Genomic DNA, 13,096 nt, shown 5'->3' on the forward strand with positions numbered 1-13,096 from the left:
TTGCCTAATAATTTGTTGGAAAGAAAATTTGGTATAGTGATTCTAAATCTAAAAAACTTCTAAATCTAAAATAACTTGCTTGTTCTGTGAAAATTAATACCTTGTCAGCTGACAAATTATCTAAGCACAGCAGAAACTGTGACGGTCACAGAAAAATCCCTTAGCAAATTGATACTATTTAAGCCTACTTTCGACCTGTAAGAATGTGTTATTACTTTTGAAGAAATCTTCATTGATTAAACAAATAAAAATATTTTTATAGTTAGTGGTTCTCTTGCATGGCGTGTGAGGATTGAGATAGAAAAATTTAGGAATTCGTATGCTACTCAGTGAATGGGAACTGGTGGTTTTAGCTGATTGAAAAACTAATTCATGGCCAGTTTCTTACTTTTTAACAGTCTTCTAAAGGCTATTATGAAAAATGTGTAAATGAATAAAACACATTTTCAATGAATATGAATTTTAAAAGAGAGAGTGTATGTTCCATAAAATTATACAGCTGTAATAAAAATCTAATTAAACTTTTATTTGCAAGGCCCCTTGCAACAAGAAGTCATTCTATCCTATTCAATTTAGGAACCTCTTATATTCCCAATAAGAATAAAATAGCACATAAGACTTGAATGCCTATAGCTTAATACTGCCAAGAAAAAAAAATACATACATAAACTGTCTTTTTTCTTTTTTCTACTGCTCTGAGGGGTTCAGAGAAGAGCGGGGTCAAAACTGGGTTAGTTTTGGAGTTGTTATTTTTCTTATGATGGTGAAATTTATTTAAGGGTAGCTTATAATAGAATATTCTTTACCATATTTTCCATCATTTCTTCTTTGGTCATAAGCTTTTTCTTTCTGTTGGCTGAAAATCAAACTGACAGAAGGAAAACAAGCAAATGGGATATTAAATAACATCAGAGGAAAGAATTTGGATATCCTCTTCATAGCCTTGGTTCCCAAAGATAACTTCCCTTATCCTGGCTGAACGGTTTCTTATAACCACCCACAACGAGCCACTTCATATTCCCCCCCAGATCCTTTTCACATCAAAAAGCTGTGCTTGCCCGTGTTTCAGTTCCCATTCAGTGAACAAAATAATGGTAACAGGGTGTGCAAATTGTTTGTATGGAAGACATTTTTTAATGCAATGTGGAAACCCTTGGTGGTTTCCTGTCAGATATCTCAGTATGAATGAAACAATTTGCCTTAATAACTGAACCATATAAATTTTTGATACTACAATAATACTGAAACTCTCACAAATTACCACTGTACATCTTAACTGTCATGTCACATCACGTAAATTATAGTCGTGATGACATGCTTAGCTTGGTTGATTTACTCTCTCGCTAAGGAAATGGAAAATTGCAGGGCCTTGTTTATAAATTCAATAAAGCCACTTTTCTAAATAGTTGAGGCTAAATTCTTTACCAGTAATTGCTGTTCGAATCAGAGCCTTTGCCAGAATCTGACAGAAATAGTCTATCAAGAAACTGGTGCATCTGCTTAGATACTGAATTTCATTTAGATCCATGAGGCTGTGGGTACGTAATCTTTCCTCTGCTTTTTTAGTGTCAATTCATAAGTTAAAAAAATATTTATGAGATGCTATTAGCTTTTCCTAAATATTTATATAACTCATTTTCAAACATTTTCCAAATCACTTGTTTATAAGGCTACTTATAACAGAAGGGAGACGTGCTCTGCATATTACATGATAATGAAGATACCACAAGCTCTTCCTTCTCTTTTTAGGAACCTAACCCCAAACAATAAAACTGCTGTCACGTGGAATTCGCTTTGCTAACATAGAGGTCCTCCTGATCCTAATCAAACTCAAGAGTGCTAGCCAATTTAGCAAAGGAGTACTTCGTATCCGAAGAAACATTTTTATTGACTACAGTGCCTCTCTGGAGTAATGAGGAATACCTAAGTGAATCTAAGTGTGTATGTGGATGGTAAGCGAGGCCCAGAAAAACAGTGCATTTTTATACTGCCCATTTAAAAAATTTCCACCATGTCAACTAGGAGTTAGTTCCTCAACAGCAATCTTGAAAATGTTTTTTTCTCATTTGTGACTGAAGATTTAGCACAATTAACACAATCAAATGTTAATCCTCCCCCCTGCCACCCCTTCTAGACAGTCAAAGAGCATTAACTCAGGCACCCACAGGGCTTGCTAAACAGCATTTCATTTTCAAATTGCTTGGCAAACGTTAATGTTTGGCTTTGGGACGTTTGTTTAAGCCTGGATCTAGGAAGGAGCTGGGGACGAAGAATCCTGCTGCTTTGCTACAGGCTACAGCTATTCAGAAACAGAAACAGTTTGCGTATTTCAGAGTTGGAATAATTTACTCCTTTCCTAAAGCAAGTGCTACTGGAACATTGAAATAGTCATTTACTTAAGGTTACCCTAGTGGTCTGGAATAGTCACTGCAGCTTGCAAAAGCAATTCTGTTCGCGTCTGTGGAGTTCCCTGAGAATCTGGCTTGGCCTGTCCACAGTTCCTGCACTACCATTAAGGTCTGAAATTCTGTCTGAGCACTGTTAAATTAATCTTATGTGATTTGTTCTTTAAAAAATAACGTTTACTTGCTGCAACATTATGCTGCCTTTTTCTGTTTCTAGTTTAGAGAATCTTTTAAATTGTTTCATATAGTTGCCAAGAATACCTATAGCCTAGTTTAAGATGCACATTATGAGTCTGCTGAAAAAATAGCATCTGGCTTCTAAAAGCAATCTCTGGTACTTCTTTGTTGTGCTTGCTTGACTTTCAATTCTGCCTGTCAGATCCCAAGTTAAAGCTGGGGATTTGAAGGAGATTGATGACTGAGATTTACAGGACAGGGTAGTTCTCTTTACATAAAAGGAGCTTAACAAATACTTTATGATTAATGCTACACACTTAAGAACAACAAAAAATAGTTTTGATTAGGTTGCTCAGAAATGACTCTCTAGTGAGATTTAATGAGAGTTGAAAGATGATTTCAATCTTGGTTAAAAAAATTTAAAAACTCACTAACAAGCATGATCCACTCTTCTTTTAGCAACGTAATTTGTCTTTATGACTTCCTTGCTCCACATGCCTCAAGATTATTCAAAAGTAAAGTCCAACCCTCTCCCCCATCCTTAACTTCCTCGGATTTAAGTCTTGGATTAAATGGAATAATTAAGAAGGTATTTATATGTGGAGAATGGCATGGCCATAAAAGTAAATAGGATAAATCAGCTGTGATTGAATTTTTATTCCATAAATCAGATCCCATCACGAATGATTTGATAATGGAGTAGTACCAAAAAAAATAAATTAGTAGCCTAGCATAAACTGACTAAATTATTAGGAGTAAAAGAGGAAATGTATTTATTAAAAAGCAAAACAAGCCAAGAACTCATTTACCGCCCATAGTTATGGTAATGTCTACTAGAGAGTGTTAGCCCAACTCCAGGTCAAACAGGAAAATCTCTTAATCTTATCTATCCTTGTCATTATATTATCTTGATATTTTTCCTAATTAAATTTATAAAACACTGATTCTAATATTGTAAATGATTATATAAAAGGTGATTTTAATATTCATGTGCATTGTTCTGTTTACAGTGCCTTATAATGAGATACAATAGGGACAAAGTTCAGTTTTTAACAATTGAACAACTGAACAAGTACTAAATAGGGGAACGTTCAGTTTAAGCACAATTTTATGAGAAAAATATAGGAGTTTACTTAACAGTAATTTCAGTGACTCCACTTTGCAATATGATTGCCAAGAAAACTAACATAATCTAGAGCTATGCTGATAGAATTTACTGGTCACATCAAGTAAGGTAATGGTTATACATATTCTGCACAAAGCATGCTAACTAAAATATTCAACTTACTGGTGAATTTCTGTTTTTATCTATGTTAAGATACATGACCAAGATCATCAGCTAATAAACTAGTATATCCCAACTAGAAAGAGATAGAGCTAAGACTGGAGTCCAGATGTGTCTCGTCCTTTCCAATTAATCACTTTTCATTCAACTATTTTTATTAGTTCTTGTAAGGCATTTAGCTTCTGGATAGACATGCTTGAGCAGCTTATCCAAAAGAAAGTGTAAGAAAGGAAACAATAAAGATAGAAATTTACATAAATGAAAATTAATGGAATAGAAAACAATATCAATAGAGAGGCCACAAATCCAAAAACTTATTTTTAAAAGGATTACAAAGCTCTTGCAAGATTAATAGAAAGAAAAGTGGGTAAATTTCCACACAAACAATTTTAGAAGTGTAAATAGGGACGTTACTAAAATTACTTTAGAAAATAAAAAGGTAAGAAAAATCATGAAAACTTTATACACAATAAATTTAGTTACTTATAAAAACAAGTAAATTTCTAGAATAATGAAAATTAATAAAACTGACTCAAGGGAAAAAAACCTGAAAAGTCATATGAACATTAAAGCAATTGACTCAGTAGTCAAAAAAATCTTCCCATAAAGATGACACCAGGTCTAATTTCTTTACAGGTGAGTTCAATATTATTCAAACCTAAAAAAAATTCAGTTGTACACAAACTTTCTAGAAAAGAATAATGGGGATTATCCCACAAGTAATTTTATGTGACTTTGTGAAAGTAGGTTCAGACATCCTAAACAGAGCATGGACAATCTGAATCCATAATGCATAAAAATGGTAAAACTAAATCGCCCAACTTACTTTTATCATAGGAGTTCAAGTTGATTTAATATCAGAAAATCAGTTTAAGTAATTGGTCTTATTGACTGATTAAATGAGAGAGAAAAAAGCAATTATCTCAATAGATGTAGAAAAATAAATAGATAAAATTAAATAATGATTCATGATGTTTTAAAAGATTTGCAAAGTAGGATTGGAAAGGTACTTCTTTATGATGAAGAGTATCTACACAAAAATGAATAGCAATATTTAATATGAAATGTTGGATGAATTCTTTCAGATCACAAACATGAAAAAACCTTCACCATGAACGCTTTTATTTAACGTTGTACTGGAAGATCTGGACAGGGCAGTAAGATAAGAAATAAAAGAGAAATCAGAACGGAAGAAATAAAACTGTCATTTGTCAGTGATATGATTATCTGCTTTTTGAACTTAAAAGATAAATTATTAATAAGTGAATCAAGAAGGGACCTGATTATTGTATAAAAGTCAACTGTATTTCTTGCCATCAGCAAAAATCAGTTATAAAAAACACTTTAAAAAGAAGCGTTTTATAATAGCAATAAATATTAAAGTACCAAGGATTAAACCTATGTGGAAAAGCAAAGGGCCAACAATGATCAAAGGAAATCCTCAAGGAAAGCTGGAGATGGGGTTTTAATCAAAACATCTGATATAAAGACTTAGCACTTATTTTAAAAAGATATCATAATTAAGACAAAGTGCCATTGATGTGAAAATAGATAAAAAGATCAATGGAACTGAAAAAGTAGCAGGGAAATATGACATGCATATATGGATCATTGATTTTTATCAATGACGATAGGACAGACCATGTAATAAATGGTTCTAGTACCACTGATTATCTAAAGAGAAAAAAAAATCACTGCATGTCTACTGCACATTATACGAAAAATAAATTCTAGTTGAAACTGGACAAACAGGTAGTGTAAGACTGTGATCCCTGAGAAAAGGGAAATAAGTGAGGAGAGGCTTACCATTGCCCCAGATTTTTCCCTGGGTGCAGTTTCCAAGAAGTGCACTGAGGGAAAACTCAAACAGCATGGTCTAAAAGACAGAGACTGGAGCTCAGGGAGGCCAATGAAGCTAGAATATGTGGGACAGAATATTAGAGAAAAGGGATCTGGAGAGAGACAGAGACAGAGTGAGGGATCCAGATATCTGTCAATGTGTAAAAGGAAACTTCCAGCCTGGCTGAGTATTGAGTTGAATGGGAGAAATCTACCCGAGGCTGATGGAATAAATACCAAAAAGTACTAGGAGAAAATTCCTGGAGCTAACACAGAGCTGGTAATAGTTCGTTTTCCCACCACCTGAACTGGACCATCTTCATGATGGAGAGGACATCAGATAAGTACTCAGAGAGTGTTGTCTTAGGAGAGGGGCAAAATTAGCCCCAGACTACAGGCTGCTCTGGAGTCCTCCCAACAAATCTTAAAAGCAAACCTTATAAGAAGCCAACTTATTCCAAGTAAATTAACTGCTTGCCAAAACAAAGTCCAATACTAATCGATTAATTACAACACAATCCAGCACCCAACAATGTAAGATTCATCATGTCTGGCATCAAATCAAAAATTATCGGGCATGTAAACATGTAGGGACACATGAACCATAACCAGGAGGAAAATCAGACAGTGGAAACAGACCCAAAAATAACAAGAAAATCATGCCAAGGTACATCAGAATCAAATTATTTAAAAAAAAAAAAGCAATGATAGAGATAAAGAGCTATCTTAAGATCAGCTGAAGAAAAAAATGGCACATTATGTATAGAAGAACAAAGATAAGAAAGATAGAAGGTTCTTGTCAGACACGATACAAGCTAGAATACAGTACAGAGATATTTTAAAGTATGAGAGAGAAAAGAAACAGCAACAACAAACAAACAAAAACTATCAGTCTAGAATTCTTTACCAGGTCAAAATATCTTTGAAAAGTAAAGAGAAAACGAAGAATTTTTCAGAGAAATACGGACTGAGATACATTTTCACCAACACATCTGCACTAGAAGAAATGTAGAAATTTCTCCCAGTAAAAGAAATATGATAGCAGATGGAAATTTGTCCCAATAAAAATAAATTGAGTATCAAAAAGGGTAGGTAACACTGCTTTCTCCACTGGTTGCCACCTAATAGAAGACCTCAAACTCGTCATCTCTTTAACCCTATGGCTTAACACAATGGTTTTTGAATGAATAACAAAATACACAAACTTAAAATAGAATTTCAGGCACTCTTTGTATAAAATTTTTTTCAAAATTGTAAAAAGGAAGACTGTGCCATAACAAGAACATCAAAAAGCCTTCCTTCTGCAAGCTACCTTCCTTATCTCAAAACTCAAGAAAGCAAAACCAGCATCAATTTGAAAGTGTTTCCATCAAATCTTAGCGTAAAACATTACGATTTTTCTATATCCTTTTCAATAACACTTTACACCCATGTTCCATGTGCAGCTCAGTGGAGAAGCATAGGGGACCAATGGAGTGCTGGTTCTGACACACTAGCCCGAGTCCTCGTGGGACAAACCCCCAATATTCCTGCCTCTGCCACTTCCAGTAGATCTGACCCACCAACTGTTGTAGTTCAGTGGGGCAGTATGATGCCATTTCTGAACCTATCATGGCCAGAGTGTTCTTCATATACTGAGTTTTTGGTTTCTTGTAGTTAGTTTAATTGTTAGTAGTGGGAGAAGAGCAAGGTGAGAGGGAAGGCCGGGACACAGATATGTATAGAGGGACAATGGTGTGAAGACACAGGGAAAAGACGGCTATCTACAAGCCAAGGAGAGAGACCGGGAACAGATCCTTCCCTCACAGCCTCCAGAAGAGACCAATCCTGCTGACACCTTGATCGTGGACCAGCAAACTAGTACATTGTTTTCTTTCTTTCTTCATTTTCATGAGAATAGTTGAAAACTATTATTTTTGCAAGGGGAGGCTGTGGTCAGTTATTTTTAGTGTTTTGGTCCTTAACGCCTTTCACAGATCTGATTCAAATGCTGGATCTCTGGCTTGTTAGTTTTGGGATCTTGGACACATCCCATAATTTAGTTGAGTCTTACTTTCATTATCTGCAGAATGAGAGTTCCAGCACCCCCTCAGAAATGTGCAAAGCCCTCAAAATGCCCTTAACACACAGAAACTGTTCGATAAATGTCAATTGCTTTGTGAGTTTCTGTGGTTGTTTGCTGCAGTAATTTATATCAGAGGTAATCTTTATATCAATAAAAGACATTTGTTAAAGAACACTTTGTCCCCTGCCTATTTATTGCTATCAGACATAGCATCTGGTGGTGGTAAGGACAGGATATCATTAAAAATAAAATTGGACAATTACAGAGAGTTAGTTTTAGCCAAGTAAGTAGATTGTTTGACTTAAACAGCAGCTTTGTAGCAACGTGAAAAAATTAAATCAGTTAGCTAGCTTTTTGAGAGACCTGCAGAGTGTTTTGCATTTTATCTTGAAGACTCCAAAATAGAGCTAACGAGCATCACTTCATGTCTTTCCAAGCATATAATGTGATAAGGATCTCACTATTCCTGCTTCACTGAAGACTTAGTGTTTAAGGGGATTTGAGATTTCTATCCATCAATAACTGATTAGAGAAGTAAATTTTATAAGCATAATAAACATAATCAATACTCAGCAGCTATAATGTAGCTAGTTAAAATGAGCTCGTTAATGTAGACCCCAACCCAATATGACTGGTGTCCTTATAAAAAGGGAAAATTTGGAGGCAGACACTCATACAGGGAGAACGCCACGTGAGCATGAAGACAGCCATCTACGAGTCAGGGAGAGGGACCAAAATAGATCCTTTCCTCACAGCCCTCAGAAGGAACCAACCCTGTCAATACCCTGATTTTGGACTTGTAGCCTCTAGAACTGTAAAATAATGAATTTCTGTTGCTGAAGACGCTCAGTTCGTGGTACCTGTTATGGCAGCCCTAGTGAACTAATACAAATAAGAAAATGTCAACTTTTTAAAAAAATTCCATAATTTTCCTTTTTGCTATAATTTATAGCAAACAAGAAGCTAATCTCTCTAATATCTAAAAGAGTTCTAGAAATTGATAAGAGAAAGACCAACAAACCAACAGAAAAATGGGCAACAGGTAGGAGTGAACAGTTCATAGAAAAGGAAATACGAATGGCTCTTAAGTGTGTGAAACTCTGTTCAATCTGACTCATGATATGGCAACGACACTGAGAAATCGCTTACCGTCTATCTTAGGAAAGACAACAAAGTGGATAGTGCCCAATTACTGAGACTTTAAAGAGAGAAAGATTCTTATATGTTAGTAGTGGGGATATTTATTGATGCAGTCCAAGAAAACCAATTTAGAAATCTTCACCAGAGTTGCCAATGCACATATGCTTACCTATTTATTTTCTGGGAGTTTATCCTACAGGTATATATAAACATGTGGAATGCAAAGTTATTCATTCATAAATGTTTGTGATAACCACAAAAATGTCTATCATTGAGAGACTGACTAAATGAGTTTGTGGATGTACACGCAATCAAACACTACAAAACTATAAATAAATAAGGAAAGAACTTCTTTGTATACTAATATGGAATGATCCAAGGTATATGGCTAAGTAATTAAACCTGGAAGCAGAATAGTGTATATAGCACTACCATTTATGTAAAAAATAGTGGCAAAAAAGGATATATATTTGTAATTATAAGGTTACGTAGCTATTTAGAGTCACAGCTAGCATTTGAATTGAGGGGAATTTGCATTAGAGGCTATCTGCTGCCCCACTCAAGAATAGAATATTGCTAAGGTTGTAAAATAGGATATTTTAGGGGCCAGTCCGGTGGTGGAGCAGTTAAGTTCACGCACTCCGCTTTGGCGGCCCAGGGTTTGCCGGCTCAGATCACAGGCATGGACCTACACACTGCTTATCAAACCACGCTGTGACAGGCGTCCCACATATACTTAGAGGAAGATGGGCACAGATGTTAGCTCAAGGCCAATCTTCTTCAGCAAAAAGAGAAGGATTGGTAGTGGATGTTAGCTCAGGGCTAATCTTCCTCAAAACAAAAGAAGATATTTTAACTAGAACTGCCTTTATTTTTTATTTTAATCTGTTATCAACTATTACTTTTCTACTCTAGAGTTTGTTATAAAAATTATTACTTTGATATGAACACTTAATAAGTATTAAGTGCCCTAATCCTATAAACTAAAAATTGGGTGGCTTGCTCAATTAATCACAAGGATTCAGGTAGCACTCTTATCTTTCCAGATAGTTCAGGAAGAATTGTTTTTGTCTGCAGGGCCTGCTGGGGAAGCATAAAGCTTACACTTTCATTCCTAAGGTCTTCACATCGCTTCCAACAGTAGTCGTCGAGTCAAAGCAGGTGCTCTCTCTCCTACCTTTTTCTGAAGCTCTCCCTCTCTTACCTGGGTCTGAGATTCCAAGTAGTTAAAATCCAATATTTGCCACATGGAAAAAGGAGCTATGTGATAAGACCCCAATCTGAAATGATGAATTATTAAACAGGTAGTTTGTTGGGTGATTGAAAATTACCTGCAAAAGAGTGCTTATCTCCTTGAGGCGCGTCGAAAGCTGACGGAATTGAGCCAATTAGACTGTCTCTTCAATGAGTTGTGACCTCTCGATAGTAATAGCTTATTATGATGATAAATGAACCCATCTCTCCAACGGAAGCCTGAGTACACACTTCAGCAGTTTCCTTGAATCATCCGGCCATTACCTTTCAACTTCACATCGACAGCAGTGACAGCCACAGGAGCAGAGAGCATGCCTGACTAGACACAGATGATTGTTTTACTCAGATGAATATATTTACAGATATTTCCAAAGAAATGGGAGCTCCTTATGCATTGTGTTCACACTTGAAATATTTACCATATGACGTTTCCTTTGTTAGGAAGAACTCCTTTCTGGCTACGTCATTCTGAGATAACTAGGTTTTGGGTTTTGATTTTTTTTTTTGGTTTTTATTTGCTGTTTTCAATATTTGCATTTCTTATTCTTATTGGTTTCCTGATTGAGCAAAATTTCAGAATAAAAGTGTTTTCTTATATTGACAATGTTAGTAATATGCAGACAAGTGTGTATTTTTAATTAACTAATTTAATCCTATTAAATTTCACAGTTGATATTTGATGTGGGTTGGGGAAATCACTCACAGACTCCTTTTTATTTGTAGAGAACTTTTGTAAAGATTGTTGGTTTAAGAATCACATGGTCCCATGGCTGAGTGGTTGAGTTTGCGTGCTCCGCTTCCTTGGGCCAGGGTTTCGCTGGTTCGGATCCCAGGCAGGGACGTGGCACTACTCATTGGGCCACGCTGAGGCGGCGTCCCACATAGCACAACCAGAGGCACTTACAACTACAATATACATACACACATACATACATGCATGCATACATACAATATACATACATACATACATACATACAATACAACTATGTCCTGGGGGGCTTTGGGGAGAAGAAGAAAAAAAGATTGGGAACGTGTTAGTTCAGGTGCCAATCTTTAAAAAAGAAGAATCACACAAGTGTAAATAGGTTAGGTTTTGGTTTTTTATTTTAAGGAAATGTAAAAAATTCTTTACGTAGTTACTGAAGTTTGATATCAATTTCCTTTATTCTGCTATAGTGATATTTTTTGTTTGAGGACAAAGTGTTATTTATTGTTTTTATAACAAAATACAATCTTCTAATTCTTCATGAGTATTAGACAGATATAAGCTGCTTACTTCCCAAATAAATTCTTGAAAAAAACCTATTCACAAGCAAACCTAAGTTTATGAAGTTCCTGCAGTAAGGGGAACACCGGCCACCTTGACAGAGTCTTCACAGTGTATCAGAAGGTGAAGAGCAGGGGAGGATAGTCCTGGGTTTTAGGGGAAAGGTTGGGTGATTTCGAGGGGGATCTTGCATTGCAGGCGATTGGGCAGAGTTTATGATGTCATAGCCTTGCATGTGTCACAAGGGCAAGGCAAGAGTCTTGAAACGAGTGTTGAACAGCACGCAGTTAGTCTATAAGCAGGCTGGTTTAGATGGGTCACAGTCCAAGAACCAGGTTTTCTTGGAGCTTGTTCACAGAATATTTTAAAATGGGGGTTGGGAATGATGCTTGTTCCCAGGATAGTTTAACACAGGAACAGGGAATTGTGTTGGCTTTAGTTCTTACAGACAATCGCTGTGTGATCATAGTACAGTTACTTAGCTTTTCTGTGCCACTTTTTTCTTATGTGTAAAGGAGAGATAATATTGATACCCACTTCACAGAGTTATTTTGAGAATTAAATGAATTAGCACATAGACAATACTCAAGACAGTGCCTGATAAATAATAAGTATTCGTTATTTTTAACTCCAACTGGGCCTAATTTGAGGTCAGACATTATTCAATCAAAATTTTAGAAAGGTTACATACACACACACGCACGAAAGAAAGAAAAAAGAAAAGAAAAAAAGTACAGAAAAATAAAGAAATAGAGCAAGAGAGAAATAGAGCAGGACAAGATAAGAAGATCCGTTCATATACATTTAATTTTTAGGGAATTTTGATTTAGAAAGTAACTGTCTATTGGTACTTCTTTTTTTTAGTCCAAATCCATCAAGAGGTGGTCTGGTCTTGGAGTAAATGCCTTTTCTCCAGTTTTCCTCTCGGGCTGGGTTTGAAGTGATCGTCAGCCTTGGGGTTCTGGAAATAAGTCCTTTATAATGAATTGGAACTGGAGAGAACACACAGCTGAAAGCTTCGCAGGCCATTGAAGCTCCTCGAGCCCATTTCCTTCCTTAAGCTTATTTTCCCCCATCGTCACAGGAGGAAAAAACAATTGAGTGGGCTTTGTTCTTCTTGTATCAAATAGTTCCAAATTAAGGTGTGATGGTTTTCTACAAAAGTCAAAATGCTTTCTTTTGCTTTTTCTTTCAAAACAAGTGTAGAGATAAAATTTGAGTATGTTAATACCCAATCATAATTCTGCTGTTGATCGGAGACTTTTGAAACTTCACACAGGAAACAAGAGAGTGGTTTAATGTTTCTCACTATCTTGCAGACATTTGGAGGATGGTGGGTGGAATAAGTGTTTGAAACAAGAAATGATTTTCTGGGGCTGACCCTGTGGCCAAGTGGTTAAAGTTCTGTGTGCTCCCCTTTGGCGGCCCGGGTTCAGGACTTTGGATCCCAGGTGGAGACCTACTCCACTCAACAGCAATGCTGTGGAGGTGTCACACATACAAAAACCAGAGTAAGATTGGCACCGATGTTAGTTCAGGGCTAATCTTCCTCAACAAAAAAAACAAAAGAAGAAGAAGAAGTGATTTTCTGTTGTGCCAAACATGAGAACCTTGTGCTTGGTGAAAGATATTTTGGCTGAGGAACGCATGAACTATGCTGAGAA

General features: G+C 36.0%; 1 protein-coding gene across 2 annotated transcripts in view; it reads left to right on the forward strand.

The window, feature by feature from the left end:
* The window catches only part of LAMA2 (laminin subunit alpha 2), a 542,322-nt gene that overhangs the window by 260,629 nt on the left and 268,597 nt on the right, over positions 1 to 13,096 (forward strand). The window lies entirely within an intron of this gene.

This window comes from Equus przewalskii, chromosome 9 (assembly GCF_037783145.1).
Source record: "Equus przewalskii isolate Varuska chromosome 9, EquPr2, whole genome shotgun sequence".
Taxonomy (NCBI): Eukaryota; Metazoa; Chordata; class Mammalia; order Perissodactyla; family Equidae; genus Equus; species Equus przewalskii.